Below are 13212 nucleotides of genomic sequence, written 5' to 3'. Positions count from 1 at the left end.
TAGTACGATGCATGATTATTTGGGTGCTGGTATGGTTTACTGTATTTTATTCTAAGGCTGAATTCATTTGCCCATTCTGTTGAGTTATGAGCAGGGCATTCCTTAGTAGTCTTTGAATGATCTTTTTATAACAGTTGTTAAATATTTTGTACTTATCCTTAATTTTTTTTTTTATTAAATGAGAAGCAAGGAGGCAGAGACAGACTCCTGCATGCACCCCAACTGGGATACACCCAGCAAGCTCCTACCAGGCAATGCTCTGCACAGCTAAGTAGTAGCTCTGTTGCTCAGCAACTGAGCTATTTTAGTGCCTGAGGCCCAGGACATGGAGCCATCCTCAGCGCCTGGGCCAATTTTGCTTGAACAGTCTGAGCCAAGGTTATGGGAGGGAAAGAGAGAGAGAGAGATGAGGGTGGGGTGAAGAAACAGATGGTTGCCTTCCCTCTGTGCCCTGACCAGAATCAAACCCAGGACTTCCACATGCTGGGCTGACACTCTATCACTGAGCCAACCAGCCAGGACCTTATCCTCAATTTTTAAAGTAACTTTAGACTTTTCTTATTAGTTGTCTTAATTTCTGGAAGTGGGTTAATGTATATTTAAATTATATAGACTACTTGATACAGCATATAAAAGGATCACCTTTCTAAAATCTGGTACTTCCTTTAAGTATTTTTTTGTTTCATAACTTACTTTCCTTATATGAGAAGATATTATTTTCTGCTGAGAAACTGTCTTTGTTGAAATAAAAGCAGCGTTTTTATTAAAAAGGTGATTTTCTTTGGTTTTGTTTTTACAGAGTTTGCCTTTCCTTTTTTGCAACTGATGAAACCATAGTGACTGATGTGATTTCCTGGAATAAACTATTCTCTAAACAATAATGAAATCACATACATAAAAATTCTGGTTCTATATAGCTTATTGATAATTGTAAAAAAATCACTAACATTAATATATGATATTTACAGTCATCTCACTGAGGAGAAAGGGGTAAAATTCCTGAGGTTCTTCATTATGGTAACTGATAAACATTAACTGGTATGTATATGAAGCTGGGAATGTGGACAGTTTATACAGGAAACAATAAAAATATCCATTTTGATTGGTCTTCTTGGATAACTGCAGATGAAGTTAGGAGCTGGTTACAGCCAGAATCAGAGGAGCTCAAATGTAAACAGTTTAGTAGAGTGCAAGGCACAATGATTTGGGGGGGACTAGAGGAAGGGAGATCAATTAGACTGTTGCAGTGAGCCAGGTATAATGAGTCCCAGGACTAGGGTGGTGACAATGAAAAACAGAAAGGAAGAGTGGAAGAGAAGACAATGAAAAATAAAATCTGTTATGTCCTGAACACTTGCTAGATGTTGTGGGGAGCAGAGTAAGAAGAGTCAGGAATAATTTAAAGGTATTAAAACTGGGGAGAGAGTAAAGAGGGACAAATATACGGTGATGGGAAATAATTTGACTTTGGGTGATGGCCACACAACACAATCAACAGTTCAAATACTATAGAGATGTTTACTTGAAACCTATGTACTACTAGAGATCAATATTACCCCCATTAAATTTAATTTCCAAATTAAAAAAAGTAAAACAGAATATCAAGAAAACTAGGGGTAACAATAAGGGGTTGGTTTGGGTAAAATGATGATAAGCTTGGTACTATTTTAAGTAATGTCTATGCAATCAGATATGAGAGGGTATATTCCAGTGATCTGCCTATAAATACACCATTGAAAGGTGAGAAACTGCTTTTTTTAAAGGAAGGATTAAAACTGGTTACTGAAGTAACCAGGAAAAGCAAATGATAATGTAAAACTCAGAGTTTCACATATTAAACTTTAACCACCATTATTTCAAATAAAACCTAATTATTTACAACCCCAATAATCATTAAGTAGCTTTGTTACTTGCTTTAATGAATAAGATTAGAATAGATTTTTGTTTTGATTTATTTTAATATATGTGAACAATCACTTATATTAACTTTGAGCTGGCAATTATACTTCATATTCTGTACATATAAACTACAGGGTAGGGCACAGTACTTTCTAGTTGTTCATATGGAAAGTAATACAATAATTAATGAACAATAATATAAGAATAAACTGTATTTCAGGTACTCACAACTGTAAACCTACTTGTGCCCCACCTTGTCTATAGATATTGTTGAAGGCAACACATCATTTACTTTAAAAATAGTATGTATATTATTAAGGCTAGAAACAAGTCTCTCACTTGTAAATTTCTATAACATAAAAGAAAATAAACCAATTCATTTCCCCATAAAGAATCAAGCTCTGAGACAATGAGAGTATATATGATTTTTAGCTTTAAGAATGTTTTAAATTATTTAACCTGCTTCTACCTGAGTATTTAATAGATCTGGTTATTTCTTAAATTACTCTAACTTCCTTACACTGTTCTTTATGTTGCTTCATTTTCTTAACTGCTAAGTGAGGGTAATATTATACCCTAAGCCACTGCATAACAGATTTTCCACTGTACAGTTACAGAATCACCACTGAACCCATAAAATGTTCCTACTGTATTTATGGGACTTCCTCCAGACCTGCAGCTTTATGGGTTCTTTCTATCAGAAAGGTCTGATTCATGTATAATAAAACCCAAAAGACAACAGTAAGAATCATTCAAGTTTGTAAGTAATAAATACAATTGCAAAATAATTTAAGCATAGAAACAAATAACTAACAAACAAACTGAAAATAAGCAGGTAAAACAACAACCACCATCACTACTACCCAAGGGGGAAAAATAGCTTACGCTGTTTAGCTTATGAATTGTACTTCTGGGAATTTACTGTAACAAAGTAACTCAAAGAAACAGAGAAGTTATATACAGGGAAGTATCTGTACAATGATATTCACTGGAATACCAAACATAACATCAAAAATTGAAAACAATTTCAGTGATAGGGTAATAAAAAATTATGATGAACTCAAAGGAATGTTATACAGACATTTAAAATGATAAATATGAAGGTTATATAACAATGTGGAAAATGTTTATGAAATAACATGGGGTAAAAATAGCAGATTCCAAAATTGTATGTATTATAATCACAGCAATATAGTTACATATATATTGGGTGAAATAATTATGTTAGAATAGTAAAATTAAGAGATAACTCTTAAAATTTTCTTAATATTATAAAGCTGAATCAACTAGAGATGACTTTTTAAAAACTATATTTACATAAACAATACTGTATGTTTAAGACAAATAACAATGGTCATTACAACTTTACATCATCCTTCTTGGGTGAAAATCCAGCAATCCTTATAATAAAAAGGAGGAGATGCTTTCTTAAAAAACGTCAAGGAGAATTGAGCAGAAAATATAAAATATACTGAATTTTTTGAAAAAAATTTGTGAAAAAGAAATCTTCATAAAATGGCTGGTAGAATTAGTTATATAAGTTTGTGGTAGTCATAAGTCCTATGACCTCAGTTCGTGTGTGTGTGTGTGTGTGTGTGTGTGTGTGTATTTCCTATTCCTCTATACAGATTGAATGATGCAACTGAATGATGATTCCTTACTTTAGCTTTAAGTAGATGGTTATAACAGTATAAATAATTGTGCATTTGCCTTGCCTTGGAAAAGTTAAAACACACACACATATATACATATTAATTAATTATCTTGACTACTAATGTTTTTGATCATCCTGCCTATAGAAAATTCTATTGAATGTGGTGTCACTTCCTGTTATAATTTTAACAATCAGATGTAAACCAAAGCACCCAGTGTAAGCTATGTGGGTGGAATGTTTTTCTGGTTTCTAAGAATCTTATTAATTTTCTTTTTCTTTTTCTTTTTTTTTTAGCAAGAGAAACAGAGACAGAGAAAGAAAGAGAGAGAGGGACAGATAGGGACAGACAGACAGGAAGGGAGAGAGATGAGAAGCATCAATTCTTTGTAAAAATCTTATTATACAACAAAATTTAAAAACAACTTTAACAAATATATTAGGTGACTAGTGAATAAAAATAAATATATTTAGGTACAAGAAAGAAGTAGAGTTTATTAGTTTCAGCTTAAACCTATTTCAATCCTTAAATCCATAATAAAGTCATATTTATTACATAGGTAAAATAACAAAAAATTTAAAAGAGAAAAAGTCTTGCCTGTCATTTAAATATTTGAATACATTAACAGTTAGGTAATTTTTCAAGTTCCCTTCCTGTATTTATATATATACAAACACAAATATTTTTCTATATAATTACAAAATCTTCATAATTATGATTTAAAACTTCTATATAAGACTTGCAATTTTGGCCCTGACAGTACCTGATAAGAAGCTTACCCTCCTGCCATAAACAATGATAAAACTGGATAAAATATATAAAGCAATTCTTTTTAGGCATTGGGCTACATTTCAGACAGTGTAGGACTGTAATCCTTATGATAAACACAAAAGGCCAATTTCCACATACACCCCAACTTTCTGCCAGGGGACACATTCTAGACGGCAGTGCAGAGGCAGAGTCCAAGCAGAGAGAAGCTGTCTCACTGAGTGGCATGGCAGTTTTGTGACTAGAGACGATGGTGAAACTTTGTACAGCAGAATATTGAAGAAGAGGAAGCTAGACAGAGTAGAAAGATCCTGAAGTCTGCAAGAGAGTTCTCTTAGGGTTTTTGGCTAGTATAAGCTGTTCCCCCACAGGCAGACTCCACTGGGCACAGTGGAGGAGATTTTGGGGGTGATGGTAAAAAAAGAGAACTGACTGGACATAGGCAATGCAGTGCTTGGAGATCCGAGTTCTGGCTAAGGCAGAATGACAGGACCTTTCTGAACACCCCAGGTATGCAGTTAAGACCCCAGAAATGCCATGCCAAAGGAATAAGAGCCATACTGTATTCAGGACAATACCAAAATAGTCTCATCCTAACATCTCAAATTAAATATAACCTGACCAAGAAGATTTGGCAGTAATTTAACCACCTGCCAGAAAACACCTAAACTTTTTTTTTTTTTTTTAGGTGAGAGGAGGGGAGACTGTAAGGCAAACTCCCACATGTGCCCAGACCAGGATCTACTTGGCAATTCCATCTGAAGCCGATGCTTGAGTACTAAACTATTTTTAGCACCTGAGGCTGATGCACTCCAAGGGAGTTATCCTAAGCACCTGGGGCCACATTTGAACCAATAGAGCCACTGGCTATGAGAGGAGAAGAGACAGAAAAGGAAAAGGGATCAGGGAAAAAGCAGCTGATTGCTTCTCCTATGCACCCTGACAGGGAATCAAACCCTGGACGTCCATATGCCAGGCTGATGTCCCATCCACTGAGCCACTGGCCAGGGCCACCTCAACTTTAAAGAAAGAAACATAATCCAGATTCATACAAGATCATCTATAATACACACTGTACAATCAAAACTATAAGCATGTGAAGAAGCAGTAAAATGTGATCCCTAATCAAGGGGAAAGGCAGTAAAATACAGACTTTGCAAAAATCCAAATGTTGAAATTTGTATATAAGGATTTTAAAACAGCTTTTCAAAATATGTTCAAAGATTTAAAGAGATGGACAGAATGAATGAATACATGAGGACATCTCCATGAAGAAATGGAAGCTATTAAGAGAAAATTCTAGAACTAACACTTATATACTATATGAAATTAAAAATGAATTGAGTAGGCTTAACAGCTAATGGACACCTCAGAAAAGGTCAGAAAACTTAAAAACTTAAAGCTATATAAATTATTCAAACTGAAAAACAGAGAGAAAAAAAGGAAAAAACGTTATGAGTCTTGCCTAACTGGTAGTTTTGCTTGGATAGAGCATTGACCAGGGACAATGAAGTCCCAGGTTTGAAACCCTGAGGTCACCAGGTTGAGTGTGGACTCATCAGCTTGATTATAAGGTCGCTCAAGTGGGATCATCAACACAATCCTATGGTCGCTGGCTTGAGTGAGGGGTCACTAACTCAGCTGGAGCTTCCCGATCAGGGGACATATGAGAAGTAATCAATGAACAACTAAAGTGATGCAACTCTGAGTTGATGTTTCTCATCTCTCTCCCTCTCACCCTTACTCACTCTCTCTCTTTCTCTCTCTCTCTCTCACTAAAAAAAAAAAAAAAAAAGTATGAGCCTTGGTAACCTATGGGATAATACGGATTGGTCTAAGAAACATACAAATTGAAGACCCAGAAATCGAAGAGGTCATGAATTAAAAAAACAAGCCAAAACTGAAGAAACACTGGCCAAAATTTATCCAAATTTGATTTTTTTTAAAAAGACAACCAGGAAATACAGGAATCACAGCAAACCCTAAGCAAGATAAACAGACAGAAAACTACTGAAGACCTAAAGTAGAGAGAAATCTTAAAAGGAGCTATAATTTGCAGGAGAAAAGCAATGCAAAGAACAGCTGACTTCTCATGAGAAACAATGGAGACCAGAACACAAAGAAATGACAGCTTTAAAGTGCTGAAAAAAATAATCTGCTACCCTCAAATCTACATGTAATGAAAATATCTTTCAAAAATTTAAAATAAAGATATTTTCAGATAAACAAATTTGAGAGAATTTGATACCACAGAATGCCCACTACAAGAAATGTTAAGGAAAGTCTATAGGCTAAGGAAAACGGCACAACAGACACTCAGATCTACAGGGTAGAAACGATACCAGACATGATATACAAATATGTAGGTAATTAAAAAACCAATCATTTTTTAATTCTTTCTTAATTTCTAACAAAAACACCGTAACTCTATATAGCAAGAATAACAAGGAATTATAGAGCTTATAACATATACAGAAGTAAACTATGTGGCAACACTATAATTGGATGGATAAGCAGAATCATATTATTTAAGGTTCTTACATTTTATATTATGTGGTACAATATTAATTCTTAGTATACCGCTTAAGTTGAGGAAGTATATTGTAATCCCTAGAACTGTGGTTCTCAAAGTGTGGTCCACTCTTTCAGGTGGTCCACTAAGTCAAAACTGTTTTCATAATAATACTGCTATTTGCCTTTTTCATTGTGTTGACATCTGGTATGAAAACAATAGTGGGTAAAACTGCAACTGCCTTAGTATGAAAAAAGGTGGAAGCACTCACTAGTGGCCATTGTATTGTATACCACCATCCAGTAGGCAGTAAAGAATAAAACAATTCTTTTTGTTTGTTTACTTTTTAAATTATTTATTTATTTATTTTTAGAGAGAGGAGAGAGAGCGAAAACAGGGGGCAGGCGGGGAACAGAAAACATTAACTCATAGTAGCTGCTTCTAGTTTGTGCCTTGACAGGGCAAGCCCGGGGTTTTGAATGGGTGACCTCAACATTCCAGGTCGACACTTCATCCATTGCACCACCGCAGCTCAGACCCAATTTTTGTTTATAAAAATTCAATTCATTAAAGAATGTGCTTGAAGAAGCAGTAAAAATTATTTTATAAAATACTGAGCCTTGGGTACACATATGTTAATTTGCTACATAACAACATGGGAAGTACACATAAAGCACTTCCACTGTATACGTACTGAAGTATGATGACTGACTTGTAGAAATGCACTTGTATAAATGTTTGCATTGTGAACTAAACTGTCTGCTTTTTTTCCTCCCATGGATTTCTATTTTTACTTGAAAGAACAACTATAGACAAACTATAGTTATTCAGATGTGGGTATTTGGCAATCTTAGAAGTAAGTGAAACAAATCTATCACTTAAAAAAGTAAAATAAAAAAATAAGAGAAACAAATGACATGATTAGTTGCCAAAGATAAATTTTGTGCTTTCAAGCAAAAATTAGAATTTTGGAGAAGTTATGTCCACAGCCATAATTTGGATAGCTTTCCAATACTTAGAGACTTTTCATGGTGAGTACAGTAGTAATATCTACAAATGTGATTTTTAAATATTGTATAATCAAATTAGTGGCATTTGGAAGAGTGACATCAAACATAGAACCAAACCTTTCCAAATTATCCATGCATGATGTTATAAAATGATACATAGGTAAAGATCCCCTCAAAGTGCATGGTGTGCCAATGGATTATAATATAGCAGAGTACCAAAAGTTCATTACTATGTTGTTGTTTTTATATGGTTTTACAGTCATAGTGAAACTAAAAAACTACCATAACAGATTTAGTGGTAGTTTCTTAGTTACAATATGGACAGTGGTGGGATTCTAATAATCTAACAACCGGTTCTCTGCCCTAATGACCGTTTTAAGTATAAAAAAAGATATACCAAAAGGTAGTTTATTATTTCATGCACTTAATATTTAAATAAGAACAATAAAAGAGGTACACAAAACTAGATTATGTCATAAGAGTTTTAAAATATTAATGAAAAAATATTAAATAACACCTGACAAAAAACAATAGAACTGTTATTTAAGATATTTCCATATTGCTTCTTGATTGGCATCCTCACTTGCAATTTTTTCCACCTATGGACGGAATAAACATTACTGTGGGTACTTAGAATACACTGTTGCACAGATAAACGTTAAAAAAAGAGTAAAGGATGTAAATATGATTTCCACATTGGGAAGCTGCCCAGGCGCCCACCTTGGAGAGAACTCTGATTACAAGTGAATTTTTTTTATAAATTTTTAAAAAGATTTTATTTATTCATTTTAGAGAAGAGAGAGAGAGAGACAGAAGGGGGAAGGAGCAGGAAGCATCAACTCCCATATGTGCCTTGACCAGGCAAGCCCAGGGTCTTGAACCGAAGACATCAGTTTTCCAGGTTGACGCTTTATCCACTGCTCCACCACAGGCCAGGTTACAAGTGACATTTTAACAACTGGTTTGCCGAACTCAACAAAAAATTAGGTATTGGTTCTGCCAAACCGGTGCAAATTGGCTAAATTCTACCACCGAACATGGAATATTGACAGTGTAACATCAAGAAAATTACATATAATAATCTTAAAAGGTTTTTAAAAAAATTCTGTGCCTTTACAGGTACATATCTGTGTGAGGCCAAATTTTCTTCATATAATTCAATCTAAACAGCAAATCACAACAGATTGAATAAAGAAGCAGTTATGAGAATCTAGCTTTTGCATTAAAGCCAGATATTAAAGAGACTTGCAAACATTTAAAACAATGCCACTCTTTGCACTACATTTTTGCAAACAAATAGGTATTTTCATTAAAATATGTAATTTATGTGAACATGTAATAGGTTTTTTATTTTATTTATTTTATTTTATTTTTAATGAGAGGAGGGGAGACAGAGACAGACTCCCACATGTACCTTGCAAGCCCACTAGGGGGCAATGCTCTGCCCATCTGGGACCGCTGGTCTGTTGTAACCCGAGCCATTTTTTTAGCACCTAAGGCAGAGGCCATGGAGCCATCCTCAGCACCTGGGGCCAACTCACTCCATTAGAGATATGGCTGCAGGAGAGGAGGTGAAGAAAGAGAGAGATGCAAGGGGGGGGGGCAGATAGGTGCTTTCCTGTGTGCTCTGAATGGAAATTGAACCCAGGACATCCACACACTGGGCCAACGCTCTACCACTGAGCCAACTGGACAGGGCCTATTGTTGTTTTAACATGAATTAATAAATACTTTTAATGTTTAAGTTTTAATTTCTAATATGGAATTTATCAATAGATGTAATCCATATAAATAAAACGTCTTTGGGGTCCTCAGTGATTTAAGAGCATAAAGGGGTCCTGAGACCAAAATGTTTTAAATCAGTCCTCTAGAATAACATCTAAAATATAATACCAAAAAATGTATAGCTAAAAAGCCAGTACAGAAAAAAACAGATGAGACAAAACAAACAAAAAACCCACCTGATAACCAAACACTGTTTAATTCACACTGCTACCAGGATTTGATGTTATCTTAAATGTCTCTCTCCCACCCCTCTGCCTCAAAAGGTACTGTATTGTTTAATTTGTATTTCCTTTGCCATTGTATATTTTCCGTATGTTCACATGTACTTCCTCCTTGATCAACTTTTTACTTCCCATTTAACAAAAGGTTTTCATACTTTTCTAACAATACAACAAATATTCAAATGTTAGCCTTGATGTATGGCAGTAGAAAATCATTTAGGTCCTGCTGGTAGTGCAGTTGGTTAGAGTGTTGTCTCAATATGCCAAGGCTGCAGGTTCCATCCACATTCAGGGCACATACAGGCATCAACCAATGAATGCATAGATAGGTGGGACAAGTCAGTGTTTCCCTCTCTCTCTCAAAATAATAAATTTTAAAAAAATCATTAAAATTCTGTCTGTTTTTGTATTTAGCAAAATAAGAGTGATAGCTCTCAAAACTATACAATTAAGATTAAATACTCTGGGCCAGGTTAGCGGAACCAAGGCTTGCTGCCAGACACACAAGCCGGCTCCTCCCGCAGGGGTAGAGTGAAAGCCCAGAACAGGCGGAGTCCTGCCACTGGGCGGGGGGCGCCCACCCCACATGGCCAGGCTCGCAGAGCCAAGGCTTGCAGGCGGGATCCTCCCGCAAGGGTGGGCGAAAGCCCGGAAACAGGCAGAGCCCTGCAGCTCAGCAAAGGTGCTCACCGCTGCCTGCGGTGGGGAGGCTTCCAGCCACACAGCGCATGACCCCATCCGTGAGGGCGGGCAAAGGCCAAGGCCACCAACGCTTGTAGACCCAGGCACGTGATCACAGCCCCTCCCATGGAGGACAGGCGGAAACCCCAGCGACAGCCCCAGCAGGCTGGCACCGGGAACGTCCTAGGCAGCAGAGGCAGAGGAGGTGGCGGGCCTGCAGACAGACCACATCTAGGGAACACAGAGGCCACATCTATTGGACTCCAGAGGCCAAAACCTTCTTATACACAGACAAAATGGGAAAGCAGAGAAATGCAACACAAATGAATCAAGAGAAATCCCCAGAAAAGGAACTGAGTGAGTCAGATATAACCAAATTACCAGATGCAGAGTTTAAAATAATGATTGTTAGGAAGCTCAAAGATATTAGAACAACAATAGATGGTCATTAGGAACACCTAAATAAAGACATAGCAAATGTAAAAAAAGACACTGAAATAATAAAAAAAGAGTCAGAAACGACAAATACAATATCAGAAATAAAGACCACAATGGAAGGAATTAAAAGCAGGATGGATGAAGCTGAGGATCGAATCAGTGAGTTAGAAGACATGATAAATGAAGGCACGGAAGCAGAGCAGAAAAAAGAAAAGAGACTCAAAAAGTCTGAGAAAACTCTAAGAGAGCTCTGTGACAACATGAAGAGAAATAACATCCACATCATAGGGGTTCCTGAAGAAGAAGAGAAAGAACAAGGGATAGAGACTTTGTTCAAACATATCATAGCTGAAAACTTCCCTAAATTAATTCAGGAAAACGTCTCACAAGTTCAAGAAGCACAGAGAACTCCATTAAAGAGAAACCCAAAGAAATCTACACCAAGACACATCATAATTAAAATACCAAAGCTAAGTGATAAAGAGAAAATATTAAAAGCTGCTAGAGAAAAAAAGGCTATCACTTAGAAAGGAGCCCCCATTAGGATGACATCCGACTTCTCAACAGAAACACCTGAGGCCAGAAGGGAATGGCAAGAAATATTCAAAGTAATGCAAAACAAGAGCCTACAACCAAGACTACTTTATCCAGCAAGGCTATCGTTTAAAATTGAGGGAGAAATAAAAAAGATTCCCAGACAAAAAAAAACACTCAAGGAATTCATTACAACCAAACCAATGCTGCAAGAAATGCTAAGAGGTCTGTTGTAAACAGATCAAAGGAGAAAAAGAATATAGCAAAAGAGGAATACAGCTTTAAAGAATAAAATGGCAATAAACAACTACATATCAATAATAACCTTAAATATAAATGGATTAAATGATCTGATCAAAAGACATAGGGTAGCTGCATGGATAAGAAAACAGGACCCATACATATGCTGTCTACAAGAGACACATCTTAAAACAAAAGATGCACAGATTGAAGACAAAAGGATGGAAAAAAATATTTCACACAAATGAAAATGAAAAGAAAGCTGGGGTAGCAATACTTATATCAGACAAAATGGACTTTAAAACAAAGGCTATAGTAAGAGATAAAGAAGGTCACTACATAATGATAAAGGGAGCAATCCAACAGAAAGACATAACCATTATAAATATCTACGCATCTAATATAAGAGCACCTAAATATATGAAGTAGACTTTGATGGATATAAAGGGTGAGATCAACAGCAATACTATAATAGTAGGGGATTATTTCAATATCCCACTAACATCACTAGATAGATCCTCAAGAAAGAAAATTAACAAAGAAACAGCAGACTTAAAGGACACACTAGATCAACTAGATTTAATAGATATCTTCAGAACCTTTCACCCTAAAGCAGCAGAATATACATTCTTTTCAAGTGCTCATGGTACATTCTCTAGGATAGACCACATATTAGGACACAAAAGCGGTCTCAACAAATTCAAGAAGATTGAAATCTTATCAAGCATTTTCTCTGAAACTAGAAATCAACCACAACAGAAAAAGTGAAAAATACTCAAACATTTGGAAACTAAATAGCATGTTATTAAATAACAAATGTGTTAACAATGAGATCAAAGAAGAAATTAAAAATATTCCTAGAAACAAATGATAATGAGCATACATCAACTCAAAATTTATGGGACACAGCAAAAGCAGTCCTGAGAGGGAAGTTCATAGCATTACAGGCATACCTTAAGAAGCTAGAAAAAGCTCAAATAAACAACTTAACCCTGCATCTAAAAGAACTAGAAAAAGAACAGCAAGTAAAGCCCAGAGATAGTAGAAGCAAGGAAATAATAAAGATCAGAGCAGAAATAAATGACATAGAGGCTAAAGAAACAATACAGAGGATCAATGAAACCAGGAGCTGATTCTTTGAAAAGGTAAACAAGATCGATGAACCTTTAACCAGACTCACCAAGAAAAAAAGAGAGAGGCTCTCTGCTAGGTATGAGAGGTCAGATAGGGGGATGACATCCTCAGCCCACAGCTCACAAGGCAGGGGATTGAAGAATGAAAGCTGGGAGGTAAAGAGATTCTCTTTAAAGGTGCCACTCTAATGGTCTCAGTATGCCTTGAGACCATCCTGGAAACCTTCTCTCTCATATGTGCCAGTAACATGTCAGGGTTTTAGCACTGCAATCAGCAATCTGAAAAATCCCACAGACTTGGGCCAACCAAGATGCTTGTTCCCCTACACCTGATAATAC

The 13212-nt window shown here is 36.0% G+C and overlaps 1 protein-coding gene across 2 annotated transcripts in view; it reads right to left on the bottom strand.

Moving 5' to 3' along the window:
• Positions 1 to 13212, bottom strand: part of METTL8 (methyltransferase 8, tRNA N3-cytidine) — a 99669-nt gene that overhangs the window by 26909 nt on the left and 59548 nt on the right. The window lies entirely within an intron of this gene.

Source organism: Saccopteryx bilineata, chromosome 5 (assembly GCF_036850765.1).
Source record: "Saccopteryx bilineata isolate mSacBil1 chromosome 5, mSacBil1_pri_phased_curated, whole genome shotgun sequence".
NCBI classification, from domain to species: Eukaryota; Metazoa; Chordata; class Mammalia; order Chiroptera; family Emballonuridae; genus Saccopteryx; species Saccopteryx bilineata.
Note: the sequence above shows the minus strand (reverse complement) of the source record. Positions and strands in the feature narration are given on the sequence as shown.